Source organism: Pseudophryne corroboree, chromosome 1 (genome assembly GCF_028390025.1).
Source record: "Pseudophryne corroboree isolate aPseCor3 chromosome 1, aPseCor3.hap2, whole genome shotgun sequence".
Taxonomy (NCBI): domain Eukaryota; kingdom Metazoa; phylum Chordata; class Amphibia; order Anura; family Myobatrachidae; genus Pseudophryne; species Pseudophryne corroboree.
The window spans coordinates 639,165,521-639,182,755 of record NC_086444.1 but is presented as its reverse complement, the minus strand read 5'-3'; the positions used below and the strand labels follow the sequence as shown (position 1 = coordinate 639,182,755).

The following is a 17,235-nucleotide window of genomic DNA, read 5'->3' as shown; positions in this document are numbered from 1 at the left end:
TTTTTTGGCATAAATCATTTCTTTTAATTGTACGGTCATTATTTCCAAACATTCTAGTTTGATGCTGGATGCTTGGCTCTATAGGCTGCTATATAAATATACCAAAGGACAATTGTATAGAAAAAGAAAATACAGCGCCACTTGTGGGATGGGATCTCAGTAAAGAATGTAAACATATAATCAGCCGCTGAGAGTGCTGTCTGACTGTTATATTAAAAAACACACATAACCTTATTATAGGTGTCTGCCAGCCCCTAAAGATGCAATGCTGGTATAGTACTGCTAGAAAGGTACAAAAATGGGGGGATAGGGGTATCGGCGACCTGTGTTGTTTGGAAACAATGATATGAACTTGGCCTTCACCTCGACCACCAATAATAGATCTGTTGAATATTTGGACTTGATCTTAACTGGAGAGAATGGAGGGGTCACCACTAAGAATTTTATTAAAGATGTTGACATGAACAGCTATTTGCACTACCATAGTAACCACTTAGAAAAGTGGAAAAACAACATCCCTGCATCACAGTTCTCAAGGATTAAGAGGAACTGCACAAGCTCAAATGACTGTGAGGATCAACTGGAGATTACAAGAAAAGGTTTGAAGACAAAGAGTACCCAGAGTCCATTCTACATGAAGCAATGGAAAAGACAAGAAATGTGAATAGAGATCTCCTGAGATATAAACCTAGAGATGAAAAGAAAGACACAGTCGCCTTTATCACTACTTACAGTCAACATGAAAGAACTATAAGAAATTCTCTTAAAAACCATTGGAACATCCTTCTCATGGATCCAGTACTTAAGGACATCCTACCGCCTGAACCAGTACTTATCTTCAAAAAATCAAGAAACCTGAAGGACCGTCTTGCACCCAGCATGGTAAAGGAGAAATCTACCCGGGGTACCCCAATGCTGAAATGTGTAGGTTCATTTAAGTGTGGGAAAGGCAACATATGTAAATATTTACATCGGAACAGGAAAACCTTCAGTGACATGGAGGACAAAAAAGAGTACACCATAAATGACCTGCAACACCATGTCCGTGATATATCTACTAGAATGCAGCTGTAAAATGAAGTACGTGGGCAAGACCAAAAGACCCTTGAAGACGAGGATCCAGGAACACATAAGGAACATCAAAAATAAGGTGGAGAGTCATACAGTTTCCAGACACTTTACATTACAGCACAATAGAGGACCTTACGTTTAAGGCAATTGAACATGTGTGTCTGGGAGAAAGAGGAGGTGACATTGCAAACAAACTCTCGAGACGAGAAATGTATTGGATATTCCAGCTACAGACCTTGCAACCCGCTGTCTAAACGAAGGATACGAGATTGCACCCTTCTTATGAGGTGCAGTATCCCTCGGCAACCCTTGTTCATTACCCCTTTTATGTCCTTTCACACTCTCACACAATTCCATTCCTTTCTGGTTATATTGCTTAACACTGCACCTATTGCACTATTAATGAATAAAGAAATAAGCCACCTGGTCTCGAGTATTATGTAGCGATCGAGTCTCTGGTGTTACGATGTCTATTTTCGTGTACAGTCAAACCACACTGGCACGCCCAATCTCGTCCGACCTTGGAAGCTAAGCAGTGTTTTGGGCCTGGTCAGTACCAGGGAGGGGGACCACCCGGGAAGACCGGGTACTGTAAGGAATGACAAATGACGTCAAGAAACTAGTGACCGACCAAATATCACTTGGCACTAGTATATTCACAAATCTCACCAGAATCACGGATTCCATTCATAATACCTACTTTATGTATTTTATTCATTTGGTCCTATATTGCACGTTTTGAATTCTCTATATATATTTCAATACAAATATTACTTTTAGCGTCACTGGAAAGATCACTAAATAGTGTTCACCCCATTATAGATCACAAATGAAAGTTCACCATCTATACATATAACCTTTTATAAACACATACTATTTCTATAATAATATTGGTGCTTCTCACAGTTATTTGTTTTATTATATATATATTTTTACTCATTAGCTGTTGCCATCTATGTAAAAAACAATAATACCACTGCGCTAATGACAGAGTGCATATCGTTCAGTGTGTACACTGTGAACTACAAATGATAAACATCATTATAGTCACTCCCCGGACACTCCCTGTCCTTCATTTTTCACAGTATATGCAGAGCAGAGAAGGTACTGAACTGCACAGAGCTCATCACCCTTCAACAAATCGGTAAGTGCTGGCACCCACTGACCACCAATGTGTACAGGCACTGTACTGGGGGCATTGTTCATGTGGCACTGTACTGGGGGCATTGTTTATGTGGCAATGTCCTGGGGGCATTATATACTTGCCACTGTACTGGGGGCATTGTATACTCGGCACTGTACTGCGGGCATTGTATACTCAGCACTGTACTGGGGGCATTGTAAATTTGGCACTGTACTAGGGGCATTGTTAATGTTTTACTGTACTGGGGCATTTTTCATGTGTCACTGTCTAGGAGGCATTGTATACTTGCCACTGTACTGGGGGCATTGTATACTTGGCACTGTACTATGGGCATGTTGATGTGGCACTGTACTGGGGGCATTGTCCATGTGGCACTGTCCTGGGGGCATTGTATACTCGGCACTGTACTGGGGGCATTATATACTCGGCACTGTACAGGGGGCATTGTAAATTTGGCACTGTACTAGAGGCATTGTTTGTTTGTTTTTTTGTAAAATATATTTATTCATTTTTCACAGGGATAAAAATAAACAACACAGAAATAACCACAATTATAGAGAGACTATCGAGCACTGAAAAGAACAAAGATACAGCGATATCTATAAACATGAAATACAGTTTTGAGACTGGCGGCAAAGAGACATAGAAGCATAAAAAGTATGAAAAAGGGTCCAAGCATCCCGTGAGATCAAGGAGCCAGCCTCAAATGTCATATGATACAAATGTCAATACATCATTGGGACTTCGAGGATGTATCCAACAGATATTGTATGAATAACATTAAAACAAAATAAAACCAATATTTCAATATTGATATGTTTTCAGATTGTCATAGCTCAATATTCAATGCATAACAAAAAGTAACAAATATAAACACGAGGAGAGGAAGTCGGGAGGAGGGGGGAGAGGGGGGGAGGAAATGACATCACGCAGCTCCAAGAAAATGCAGTTAGGTGCAATAAAATAATAAGAAGATATCTGTTAAACAACACAAGACATGTAGTAATACATTTCACCGCAATTATAGCAGAGAGACAAACCGCGGTCACATTCCTACAGAATCATGTAATGTGGCACAAATGAGTGCAATTTAAGGTCTATTTAGCAGGTATTTATGTAAACACCACTCAGTATTTTCGAACAATTTAAAAATGTGAGATTGTTGTAATAGGTCTAATGACTCAATGTATGGTCCCCATTTGCGATAAAATGTCTTCACACCTTATTCAACATCTGGCAAGGTAAAATGTCTATCAAAATAGAGCAATTTGAGTAATAAAGTGGTGACTTCTGTCACGGTTGGTGAGGTGTGAGAAATCCAATGTCTAAGTATTATTTTCTTTGCAACAGTGATGATAATAGTAAGTAGTGGATTAAGGCAGTGAGTAAGTCCAAATGTAAAAGTCCAATTGGTAAAATTAGCATGTAGTAATGCTAAAGGGTCTAAAGACAAAAATATCGCAAAGGAGGAACCAATAAATTACAATAATTTGCACCAGAATCTTTTGATTTTTCGACAGTCCCAGAAATGATGTATAAACGTTGCAGAGGGGTTACCACACTTCAGACATTTACTTGATTCCTCAGCACAAAGTACTTCCTCTGAGCCTGTGATATGTAAGCTCTGTGTACCACTTTAGCATGGACTTCCTGCAAGGACGGTGAACCAAGTATTGGGATATCTCATGTCCATGCTGAAATAGAAATTTGTAGCAAGGTATTGCTAGAGGTGGTAAGGAGTCTTAAATACAAATAACGAGTTCTATACACTTGCGTTTTAAAGAAATGTAGTAATTTCAAGAGTGGATCATCTTTATGAACATTGGACATAGCTACAGGTAGGGGTAATATGAAATGTCTCATTTGAAGGTAAGCATAAAAATTATGAGGGGTCAAACCATATTCCTGCAGTTGTGAATAAGGGTATAATTGGCCACCTGGGCCAAACACATCAGTGATAAATTGGATTATCTAGGCCAGGGGGAAAAAGTGGGTTGCCCCAGAACGGGATGAGGTTAGTGGATCCAGAATTTCTCCCAAGTTTTTTATTTATACTCTGCAAAGAGAGGTAGGTATCACGAAAATAAAGGGATTTTTCAATATTTCCAAGGGGATCTTCAATTTCGGTGTGTGGAGTAAGGCCCCTGGAGAGTATGGGGTCAACAATGCACAGTCCAGATCATAAGACGTGTAAACATCCCTATCAAGCAGTCAATCAGTAATATAACAAAAAAAGATGGCATGGGAGAAGCTATGGAGATCCGGTAAACCAAACCCACCATCTTTACGTTTTGCTTGTAGTTTTTGGCGTGCAATTCTAGGTTTTGCTGTTGCCATATAAATTTCAAAAACATGTCAGAGAGTTTGGTGAGCCGCTGAGCCGCTGGTGGGAGACGTTGAGCCGCTGGTCTGAGCCGCTGAGGAGGAGGAGGAGACACTGAGACCGGAACCGGAAGTAACAGTGCGGAGTCAGGCGCGCGTGTGATCGCGCGCGTGTGGGTGAGTGAGAGAAGCTGCCGGGTCGGGCCAGAGAGGGGGTGCCCGATAGAGGTCAGTGCCGGATTGCAGGGTAAGCCGGTAAGGGAGCCGGAGCATAGCAGGGGGTGTCAGAGAGGAGCACAGCAAGTCTAACAGCTGCTGCTGCCGCTCTCTGTGCTCTCTGTATAATAAGTAAAAAAAATAAAAATAATCAGGAGAGTCTAATCTTAAGTGAGTGAGGGACACAGTGTAGTGTAGTGTGTGACTGAGGGGCTGAGATTGTGTGTGTGTGAGAGAGGATCGAGAGTAGAGTGTGACAAAGGGGCTGAGCTTACTGTGTGTGTGAAGGGTTGCAACTAGGGTGTGAGCAAGGGGGTGACTTTTGAGTGTGTGTGTGTGTGTGTGTGTGTGTGTGTGTGTGTGTGTGTGTGTGTGTGAGGCGCAGAGTTTTTTGGTGTGTAGGGTGCCTGTTCTGTTCTGTTTTGTTTCTGTGTTTTTGTGTGTGTACTAGATATCTTCAGGGACGCTGCTGCATATTGTGTTTCACCACAACCTGCCTGTGGGGTCAGAACCCTCTACTGAGCTGCACAAGGGGACGAGGAAGTCGGCTGCTGCAGTCATCAGAGGAGAGGACAGAAGGGGACGGAAACTGCTGCCACTACAACTGCTGCAACTGGAGGATCTAGGGGCTATGGCTGCATAAAAGCGAAGGATCAAGGACCGCACAAAGTTAGATAAGTATAAACCCAACTTAATTATTGTATAAGTGAGTGTTTCTCCAGATTGTTTTGCTTCTTCTTTATTCTTTATTCCTTATTCTTTATTCCTTTTCTGTTGAGAGTAACAGGGAGTTAGAACTCACAAACACTATGGGTGGGGCTGTGATTGGGGACCTCACTCAGTGCATGTTGTGCAAGATGTACGCACACCTGGAGCAACTGTCCCAGTGTGCACGAGGTGTGTGCGTACGGTTGCCCTGGAAGCCCAGGTAACGGATCTAGAGCAAACCGTTACGCGACTGAGGGAGATTCACAATCTCGAGCAAGAACTAGATAGAACGGTGGAGGAGCTGCGGGAAGGGTCACTGGTAGAAGAGGAAAATCAGGGAGCTAGCTGGGTCACAGTTAGAAGGAAGAAAAAGAGGGGGAGGCTCGACATCTCCGGACTATCAAACCCAAATAAATTTGCACGACTGGACGAGGATTCGGAGGATGATAGTGAGGAAATGTCGGTGCCGGAGGGGACTGTTTCCTCTAGCATCCAGAGGAGCGGTCCCTCTGGCACAGTTGGGATAAAAGATAGTGAGTTACCTAGTCAGATTGTGGTGGTAGGGGTCTCTATCATCAGGAAGGCAGATAGGGCAATCTGCTACCGGGACCGTGATCGCTGTACAGTCTGTTGTCTCCCGGGTGCTCGGCACATCGCGGACCGGGTAGATAGATTGTTGGGAGGGGCTGGGAAAGACCCGGCGGTCTTTGTGCATGTTGGCACCAATGACAAAGTTAGCGGAAGGTGGGATGTCCTTAAGAAAGACTATAGGGAATTAGGCAAGAAACTTAAAGCAAGGACATCTAAGGTAATATTCTCGGAATTATTACCCGTGCCACGCGCTAATCCACGGAGGCAGAGGGAGATTAGGGAGGTAAATGTGTGGTTTAGAGACTGGTGCAGAAAAGAGGGGTTCGTGTTCCTGGAACACTGGGCGGACTTCTCAGTCAGGCGCCATCTTTTTTGTCGTGATGGATTGCACCTGCATGAGGAGGGGGCAGCAGTACTGGGGGGAAGGATGGTTAGAAGGTTGGAGGAGATTTTAAACTAGGAGCCTGGGGGGAGGGTTTAGCTAGAAACTACGGGGCATGCAGTGAGAATAGTGGGGATGGCGGTAGTAAACGAAATGGGGGAGAAGTTGGGGGGAGGGCAAGAGCAGCCGGTAAAGGTATCAACATGGGTACTAAAAGAGGTTTTACCAAAGCACTAACTAATGTTGATTACAGGTCATCGTTGCTACACAAGGGGAAAGATGACCCTAACGCAAAGGGTAATACTTATCTTAGTTGTATGTATGTGAACGCTAGAAGCCTTACTGGTAAAAAGGGCAAACTAGAAATACTTGCAGCAAGCAAACAGTATGATATTATAGGCATTACTGAGACTTGGTGGGACGAATTTCATGACTGCACAGTCAACCTAGAAGGCTATACACTGTTTAGGAGAGACAGGCTAAATAAAAGGGGTGGTGGGGTGTGTCTTTACGTAAAACCATTTTTAAAACCTAATATACGGGAAGATTTGCAGGAGGAGACTGTAGATACGGTCGAGACGCTGTGGCTAGAAATTGCATGTGACGAAAAGGGAATAAAAAAGTTAGTATTGGGGGTATGCTACAGGCCACCTGGTATTAATGTATCTGACGAGGAATTGTTACTGAAGAAGATTGAAAGAGCAGCAGGAGTAGGTAACATAGTAGTGATGGGAGATTTTAACTATCCAGAGATAAACTGGAAAAACGATTCATGTGATACTGCTAGGGGTAATAGGTTTTTAAACACACTTAATGATAACTACTTAGTTCAACTAATTGAGGAACCCACCAGGAATAATGCAATCTTAGACCTGGTATTAACAAACAATGGGGGATTGGTATCAGATATTAAAGTGGGGGAGCAGAATCATTTCAGCGCTATAAAGACTGTAACAAAATATGCAAAAAATAAATAAGAGCGGCTAAAGTAGAAACAGAAAAACGAGTAGCTAAGGAAAGCAAATCAAATCCCAAAAAATTCTTTAAATACATTAATAGCAAGTGTCAAAGTCGAAAAATATTGTAATGCATACACCATGTACTAACCCCATGCACATGCCCGCTGTGCGTACACTTACTTCGCCGTGCGTGCACATATCCGCAATTTGCGTATGATCGCTCCCGCGTTCCTGCGCGTGGTATGGGTATTTACGGTGGAGTTTGTGAGCGCATAGAGGGTTATTAGAACATTACATATTTAACCCAAATAGTGTACATTTTAGATATAGCTCCCTTGCACCACATCAGCGAGTATCAACAGTTTAAACAGTTCCAGGACTAAGGGATTCGCCTTTGCATGATAGGAAGGGTCAGACTAAGGTTAGAATGTGATGTCTAGTATCCAGCTGTAGGGTATTTTAAGGGTAACATTCCGGTATTGGTTAGAGAAAGATCGCATGTTCCAGCGTATAGTTATGTGCAGAAGTAGAATATAGATATAGACTGTATTTACTGTATATTATGTATGTGGCGGGAATCCAGAGGATACCACCCCCAAGAGCAGTTGAGAAAGACATCGCCCACCTTTTCAAATCAACCTATGACCTCTCCTGTAATGTAAAGATGCACCTCTGTGTCCAATGGACAATGAGATTACAGTGACCATTGTATTGTGTATGTAAGTTCTGTATAAAAAGCCCGTTGTTGCCTGGCCGGTCAGAAGATTCTGAACGCTTTCTACCTGATAAGCGGAGGACTGGTCCAGGTTGCGCTTGCGAACATTCTCACGTATGTACATTTTCTGTAGCCATTATTCTGTTTTAGATTTATCTTGTTAGCCTGTAGTGTATGATTTGTACTGTTATGCCTTTTGAAATAATCCACTGTGGCCTTAGAACCCTGTGGTTCAACTACATATCGGTGTTGTGTCCTCATTTCCCTGCTAGGGTTTAAAGCGTATTTAACTGTATAAGGTTTATAAGTATTGATAAGGTGTAAGCACTGCGGGTACTTTATACCGTCAGCGCTACTTAAGGTTTAAGGTATAACATCCTTGCAGTGCTTTGCTGCATAAAGGTTTAAAGTGTAACCATATTATTACATTGTATTACTAATAAGGTTTAAAGGTTATCAATTGTGTGTGCGCGCGCTGTGCGTACTCTGTACACTCAGTGCGGCGTGTGTACGCCAAGTACGTACCACGTACGGGACTCTGTACGCAAATAGCGTACAACGTGCGTAGCACGTGTATTCAGTCTAGCGGCCATAGCGGCTCCACAGTAAAAGTGTATCTAGAGGTATAGCTTTGTGGTTTAAGATAATATCGACATTATCACAAGAGATTAAAGAAGGAGAGTATTGGCCCTGTAAAAGACAAGTCGGGAGTCTTAATCAAAAACGATAATGACATAGCGGACATACTAAATTAATTTTTTTCAACAGTATTTACTAGAGAGGACCCAATTCAGGGACTGACACACAATCTCAATAATGAGAATATCCCTCTGATAGGTACTTATTTAAGTGAGGAGGTAGTCTGTGACCGATTAAAACATTTAAGGATTAATAAGTCACCGGGTCCTGATGGAATTCACCCAAGGGTTTTTATGGAGCTTCACTCTGAACTGGCAAAACCGCTATTTTTGATAGCATTATTCCTGGTGGGTCCTTAATTAGTTGAACTAAGTAGTTATCATTAAGTGTGTTTAAAAACCTATTACCCCTAGCAGTATCACATGAATCGTTTTTTCCAGTTTATCTCTGGATAGTTAAAATCTCCCATCACTACTGTGTTACCTACTCCTGCTGCTCTTTCAATCTGCTTCAGTAACAATTCCTCGTCAGATACATGCTGTAGCATACCCCCAATACTAACTTTTTTATTCCCTTTTCGTCACATGCAATTTCTAACCACAGCGTCTCGACCGTATCTACAGTCTCCTCCTGCAAATCTTCCCGTATATTAGGTTTTTAAAATGGTTTTACGTAAAGACACACCCCACCACCCCTTTTATTTAGCCTGTCTCTCCTAAACAGTGTATAGCCTTCTAGGTTGACTGTGCAGTCATGAGATTCGTCCCACCAAGTCTCAGTAATGCCTATAATATCATACTGTTTGCTTGCTGCAAGTATTTCTAGTTTGCCCTTTTTACCAGTAAGGCTTCTAGCGTTCACATACATACAACTAAGATAAGTATTTCCCTTTGCGTTAGGGTCATCTTTCCCCTTGTGTAGCAACGATGACCTGTAATCGACATTAGTTAGTGCTTTGGTAAAACATCTTTTAGTACCCATGTTGATACCTTTACCTTTACTCTTTAAGGATTCAGTTATATCAGGTATGGTTCCCAAAGACTGGCGTATAGCAGAAGTAGTGCCTATATTCAAAAAGGGAAGTAAAGCTGAACCGGGTAACTATAGACCAGTTAGTCTTACATCTATAGTGGGGAAAGTTCTGGAAGGTATTCTAAGGGATAGTATTCAGAAGTTCCTTGAAGCCAATAAAATCATTAAAGGAATCAACATGGATTCGTGAAGGACAGATCCTGTCAAACCAACTTACTTGGTTTTTACCAAACAGTAAGTGCAAACCTCGATCAGGGCAAAAACGTGGATGTAATCTTTTTAGACTTTGCCAAAGCTTTCGACACAGTACCACACATGCGACTTATCTATAAGCTACAAGAAATAGGGCTAGGAAGCAATATATGCACTTGGGTCAAGAATTGGTTAGATAACAGAGAGCAGCGAGTTGTGGTTAATGGATCTTTTTCAAATTGGACTGAAGTGTTAAGTGGTGTGCCACAAGGCTTGGTATTAGGACCGCTATTGTTCAACATTTTCATTAACGACCTAACAGAAGGTCTAGAGAGCATGTTATCTATTTTTGCAGACGATACCAAATTGTGTAAGGCTATAAATACAGAGGAGGATGAGGAGTCTCTTCAGAATGACTTAGTTAAATTAGAAGCATGGGCAGCCAAATGGGGAATGCGCTTCAACACAGACAAGTGTAAGGTAATGCACTGTGGTAGCAAGAATAAAAATAACACTTACAAACTGAATGGGGTAACATTAGGGGATACTGTACTGGAAAAAGATTTAAGTGTTCTCATTGATAGCAAACTAAGCAGCAGTTCCCAAAGTAGGATGGCAGCAAAAAAGGCTAATAAGATACTAGCATGCATAAAACGGGGAATTGATGCTAGGGACGAGAGTATTATACTCCCGTTATATAAATCACTAGTGAGGCCGCACCCTGAATACTGTGTACAATTCTGGGCACCGTACTACAAAAAGGATATCCTGGAGATAGAAAAGGTTCAGAGGAGGGCGACTAAACTAATTAAGGGCATGGAGATGAGGGAATACAAGGAAAGGCTTGAAAGACTAGGTATGTTTACACTGGAAAAGAGGAGACTAATAGGGGATATGATCAACATTTACAAATATATAAGGGGACAATACACAGAACTTGCGCGGGACCTGTTTTTGGCCAGATCAATACACAGGACTCGTGGACACTCGCTCAGGTTAGAGGAGAGGAGATTCCGCACAATACGTCGTAAAGGCTTTTTCACGGTAAGGACAATACGTGTTTGGAATTCCCTGCCTGAGGGAGTTGTAATGGTGGAATCTGTCAACACCTTTAAGAATGGTTTAGATAAATTCCTAGTGGATAAGGATATCCAGGGTTATGGGGCATAGTCACGCATTATTGTTACCACAAAAAGGGATAGAATGCAACGGCTGACATCAGTATCAGTCAAAAATTTTAGACTAGTCATCATGCATAGGAGAACAAAAATAGGTTGAACTCGATGGACAAATGTCTTTTTTCAACCTCAGATACTATGTTACTATGTTACTATGTAGTATTAGTAAGTTTGACAGGGAGCATCTGCATAGAATAGGAGATTTTAGGGAAAACAATAGATTTAATAAGTGCTATCCGCCCTGACAAGGATATGGGGAGGAGCATCCAGCTATCAAACAGTTTAGAAATGGCCATAATGAGAGGGGTAAAATTAACTCTGTACAACTTAGATAATTGAGGGAGGATATGTACACCTAAATATTTTAGTTTATTCTGCACAATCTTAATAGACTGTAGTGTGGGGTTGGAGGCCAAAGACGTGACATACCCAGATAGGGGCATGAGTTCCGACTTCTCAATGTTGACTTTATACCCTCAAAATTGACCAAATCTGGATAGAATTTGAAAAACCATTGGCAGGGATTGAACAGGATCAGACAAAAACAGCAACATATTATCAGCAAAGAGTTGCCAGGCGAAGATCCACCGTACCAACCATGATACCCCTGAACAGCGGGGATTGTCTTAGTGCTATCACCAGAGGTTCCAGAGCCATCGCAAACAGCAGGGGCAACAAGGGCATCCCTGTCTCATGCCTCGCTGTGCAGCAAAAGGTTTCTACAAGTATCCATTACATGAAATTTGAGACTTTGGGGGCAGTATACAAAGTGTTAATGAAGGATATAAACTTGGAGGGTATTCCAAAACGTCTCATCGAGTCAAATAGGTGGGGCCACCGGACCATGTCGAACGCCTTTTTCGGCATCTAGTGACAGTATGACCCTGGAAATTGGAGTCTGGTGAATCTGTGTGTCATGGATAGCAGACAAAACCCTGCAAATGTTCACTACAGAATTTCTCCCCATAATAAAACCCGTCTGATCAGGGTGTATCACGGACGGCAGTACCTGCTTTAATCTATCAGCCAATATTTTGGTAAGTAATTTGTGGTCAATATTGAGAAGTGATATCGGCCTGTAGGAGGCGGGGTTGCTAAGGTCTCTCCCAGGTTTGAGAAGGAGTTTGAGAATTGCTGAATTAAAATATAAAGGCAGGGGGACGTGACCACAACAATCATGGAGTAGCACACACGTTGTGTAGCTCTCCAGCTATCATATCCTGATAATAGATCCTGCTTCTCCCCCTGGGGCTGTTTTGCGAACCATACTTACTTTGAAGGTGGGTGTCCTGCCTGGACCCACTTTGAGCTGCCCTGAGGCCGGGACCGCTGCGCTGGCAGCCGATTGCTTTGAGAGATCTGAGGCGCGCTGGAGTCACGTGGGACGCTGCCGCTGTACCGCTCTCCTCACCCCCGGATGTCCACGTCTCTCCGCTGCCTCTCTGTGCTCTGCCGGGTGAGCTGACCGGGTGGCCGCGACTGAGCTCTACAGTGCGGGGCATATGGTGCAGGCTTTGCACGCTGCTTCACCTCACCCCACTGTCTGCTCTTTCACCTCCCCGCTGCCCATTTTCTCGCCCCCGTGCTCTCTGCCTCACTGCACTTGCTCAGCCCTTCCAGGGCACACGTGCGCAAGGGGAGGGCCAGGCTGCTGCTGCAGGATACGGTATTGGTGGGGGCTGTGTGGCGGACCTGGGCCGGGTGCTTTACACATTATCTGCACCCCTGCCCCCCCTAAATCATTTCCTGCTCACTGGGGCGCCTCCAGAACACTGCCTCCGGTTGCTGTGGGAATCGGTGTCCTTATACCTGGACTGGATTTAATACAGTGGGGACCAGACCTGAGTGCCTTACTTAAAGTGACAGCGGCCATTTTGTGTGGAATACCCGTGGGATACTGCTTGGTCCACTGTGCATTGATTACTGTTATCTGGACCACTAATCCTGCAGCAAGTGGTGCAGTCGGGAGGTTTTGCTTTCATCTATATATATATCCTTCACCTTTTGTGTCTCTACTACTGTGATATTTTTTATTTTTACTATACCCGCACACTCCGTGATTCCGGATTGTGCCCTGTTTGCCTGTACTTGCATTGCTACATACTCCTGGTCCGGTGCTGAGACGTTGTGTTTTCCAAAATGGTGAAAGGCCGCCAGAATACTACTGCGGTGGGTACGCTGGAGAGGTTTGTTAGAAACTCTGCTTATCAACAGCAACGGGCAGGGGATGGGTGACCTGAGGCCTCGCCCCCGTCTCCATCAAACAGCTCTGCGTCTTCTGAACCACCGGACGCTGCTCTTCAAAGAGTCTTGGATGCCGTGACTGCTAGTGAGGCTCATCTGGCTGATAAGGTTGGGCAGGTGCAGGCTGATCTTTCTATTATTCATCAAGACCTTCAGCGCGTGAGAGAGAGGGTTGAGACTCGTGTCTCCACTATTGAGGATACTGGGGAGGCGAACCGACGCTTTGGAATCTCAGATGACCGAGGTGTGTAAATAACTGACGGATATGGAGGGATGCTTACGGCGCAATAATATTCGCTTCATTGGCCTGCCTGAAAAAGAGGAGGGTTCATCTCCTGAAGAGTTTCTTGAAAAGTGGCTCAGGAAAGCGATTGTATCTGAGGACTTATTTAACTGTGGAGCGAGCCCATAGGATACCGATGCGCCCACTGCCTCCGGGTGCCACACCCCGCACCTTTTTTGCCAAATTCCTCCATTTCCATGACCGGGACACTGTTCTGAAACTCGCACGCATAAAAGGTCCTCTCAAATGGAATGGGTCGCCAATACCGGTCTTTCCGGACTTTGCTGTGGATGTGCAGAAAGACAGGGCTCAATTTCTACCTATTAAATGGAGACTCCGTGAGCTTAATTTACCATACGCCATGCTGTTTCCCTAGAAGTTGCGGATGGTGGCTGATGGAGAAACTAAATTCTTTGCATCTCCCCGTGAGGCTTCAGTGTGGCTTGATAGACGCTTTCCGGTGAGACGTGCTCTTGCTGATACATGAACGTTTTCTGAGGTTCCAGCTACAAGTCTTATTTTACTCATGTTGGTGGTCATTCCGAGTTGTTTGCTCGTTGCGGATTTTCGCTATGCTGCGATTTGTTGCTAACTGCGCATGCGCATGGTACGCAGAGCGCATGCGCTAAGTTATTTAACACAAAACTTAGTAGATTTGCTGGTGTTCGTGCTGCGCTTTTCAGTCGCACTGCTGATTGTGAATGATTGACAGTAAAAGGGGCGTTTCTGAGTGGTAACTGAGCGTTTTCCGGGAGTGTGCTAAAAAACGCAGGCGTGTAAGGGAAAAACGCGGGAGTGTCTGGAGAAATGGGGGAGTGGCTGGCCGAACGCAGGGCGTGTTTGTGACGTCAAACTAAACGGACCGAGCTGATCGCAATCTAGGAGTAGGTCTGGAGCTACTCAGAAACTGCAAGAAAATATTTAGTAGCAGGTCTGCTAATCTTTTGTTCGCTATTCTGCTAAGATACACTCTGCTAAAAGCAGCTAACGAGCGAACAACTCGGAATGACCACTGTTATTCTTATATGCCTTCGCTATGTCTCCTTGCTATGTTGCTGTTAATGTTTTATATTTGTTACTCCAGATGACCGTTTAGCAATGTCAAATTCTTTCTGTTTTATCATATGTCGATTTGTTTTCTTTTGGTATGGTCCTGTCGTATCCGAATGTGTTATATTCCTAGGCCCTGGGGGGAGACTGTTTTTCATTATTGTGCTATGGTTTGGTGGCTGGGAGCTTCTCTTTTCTCAGTGCCATTAAATTATTGGCTCCACCTGGACTATAGCCTAATGTGTGTTTTTGGGTTTTGTTTTCACCAGCTACTGGTGTGACAATTTTTTCTTGTTAAGGGATTTGTTACTTGTTTATGGATCTAAAGAATGCTGCAGGTTGGGAGTAGTATACAGAGTAGGGGGCGGGTTTTTGTTCCAGATTACCTTAAAATTAAGTGTGGATATTTTGGTTTTGATTGCGTGTGGATTGCTGTTCTACTTATCATGCACTGGTATTTTGCAATTGCGGACTTGGGTAGTGGTTATGGCTGGCTGCGGGCTATAGGCCTTGATACTGATACGGTTCCCTATGGCTGGACTTAGAGTGTTATCGTGGAATGTGAGAGGGCTTTATGACTCAGACAGATAAGACAGTATGCCTCTGACATAATATGCCTTATGGAAACTCATCTGGTGGGCAGCAGGATTCTTTCCCTTAAGAGACCCTGGGTGGGATGGGCGTTCCATTATATGCACACATCTGCTTCATGAGGAGTTTCTATCCTTATTAAAAAAAAAAACATTCCCTTTGTTTTAGAGTCTGTACAAACGGACTATTGGGAAAAGTAAGTGTAAAATAAACTTTGTCCCTTTGCTTTTTACTTGCTGTGTTTGTGCCCTCTCTTTACTCTCCCGATGTCCTCAAAAAAGTAGCCGGGTTCATGGCCTCATCGCCGGGGATATCCACTATTTGTCTGGGGGGATTTTAATAATGTTTTAAACTTAGTGCTTGATAGGTTTTCTGCAACACCCTCTACTCTACATTTTGGGAGGTCCGGTTTCGCTGATACTGTGTCGGGGTTGGGCCTGGTCGATCCCTGGAGATTGAGACATCCCTCTTTAAAACAATATTCCTGCTTCTCACATGCTCATTCCTCTTTCTCTAGGATCGACCTGGCCCTCCTCTCGAGTGATATGGTCCCCCGGGTTCACACTATTCGGTATGAGACTAGAGGCATCTCGGACCACTCCCCCCTGACATTTTCTTTAGACCTCAACTGTCTGAGAGGCCAGGCCGTATGGAAGTTTAACCCGTTCTGGTTAATACACATGGGTGAGGGTTCTGAATTGGTGGCTGCCTGGCGAGAATTTTTTGAGTTAAACAAGGTTGAACACTCTCTAATTTGTGGGACACGTTTAAGGCATTTTTGAAGGGAACCTTAATTAAAAGGGTGTCCAACTTGATGTCCTTTTTGAAGAATCGGGAGTCTGAGTTAGAGGCCCAGAGTGTTGCTGCGGAAGCACTGTATTTACAGGATCGTTTGGATAGTTCCAAATTGACCTGGTTGTCGACCCAGAAGGAATGGCAAGATTATTTGGTGGAAAAGACTCAGCATAAACTCCTTTTTTCCTCCCATACGTTGTATGCTACTGGTGATAGGCTGGGGTCATATCTGGCCAGCCTGGCGCGGGGTGAGAGGTCTTCCAATGTTGTGGTTGAGCTTGAAGGCTCGGATGGTACTACTCTTATGCGGACTCCACAGATTGCATCAGAGTTTGTATTCTATTACAGGCGATTGTATAGCTACAGATTAGACTGTACCCCGCTGGAATTAAATAACTTTTTACGGAATGTGCACTTTCCCTCTTTGCCATGTGAAGCGAGAGATTTTCTTGAGGCACCTCTGTCACCGGAAGAGATTGAGGCCGCGATTAAGGCTTCTTCCAGTGGTAGGGCTTCGGGACTGGACGGTATACCGTCTGATTTGTAAAGGCGGCACTTGGATTTCTTTGTCCCTCGGTTATTTGAGTTGTTTAATCTGATTTTTGAACAGGACTCTCTTCCCCCGTCCATGGCAGAAGCATTGATTGTGGTTCTCCCTAAAGCTGATAAAGATCATAGGAAAGTTGATTATTATCGTCCTATTTCCCTTCTGCCCACTGATATAAAAATTGTAGCAAAAGTCCAGGCGTGTAGACTGAACCAGATTATTACACATATTATACACCCTGATCAAGCGGGATTTATACCCAGTAAATCGACCTCCATCAATTTTAGACGGTTTTTTGCCCATTTACAAATTCCCCGTGAGGGGTCCTCCTCCATTGTTGTCTCATTGGATGCTGCTAAGGCCTTTGATTCCGTGGAGTGGGATTATTTATTGGAGACTATGCGTAGGTTCGGTATTGGTCCCAATTTTATTAAATATGTTAGATTGATGTACTCTTCCCCCTCGGCCAGAGTGGCGGTGAATGGTTTTGTGTCATAATCCTTTCCATTGTCTAGGGGCACACGTCAGGGATGACATTTGTCCCCTACCCTGTTTGCTATTGCTATTGAACCTCTT

General features: G+C 43.7%; 1 pseudogene; it reads left to right on the top strand.

The window, feature by feature from the left end:
- Positions 1 to 1,549: 1,549 nt before the first annotated feature.
- On the top strand, positions 1,550 to 1,669 carry LOC134948869 (5S ribosomal RNA; annotated as a pseudogene).
- Positions 1,670 to 17,235: the final 15,566 nt, after the last annotated feature.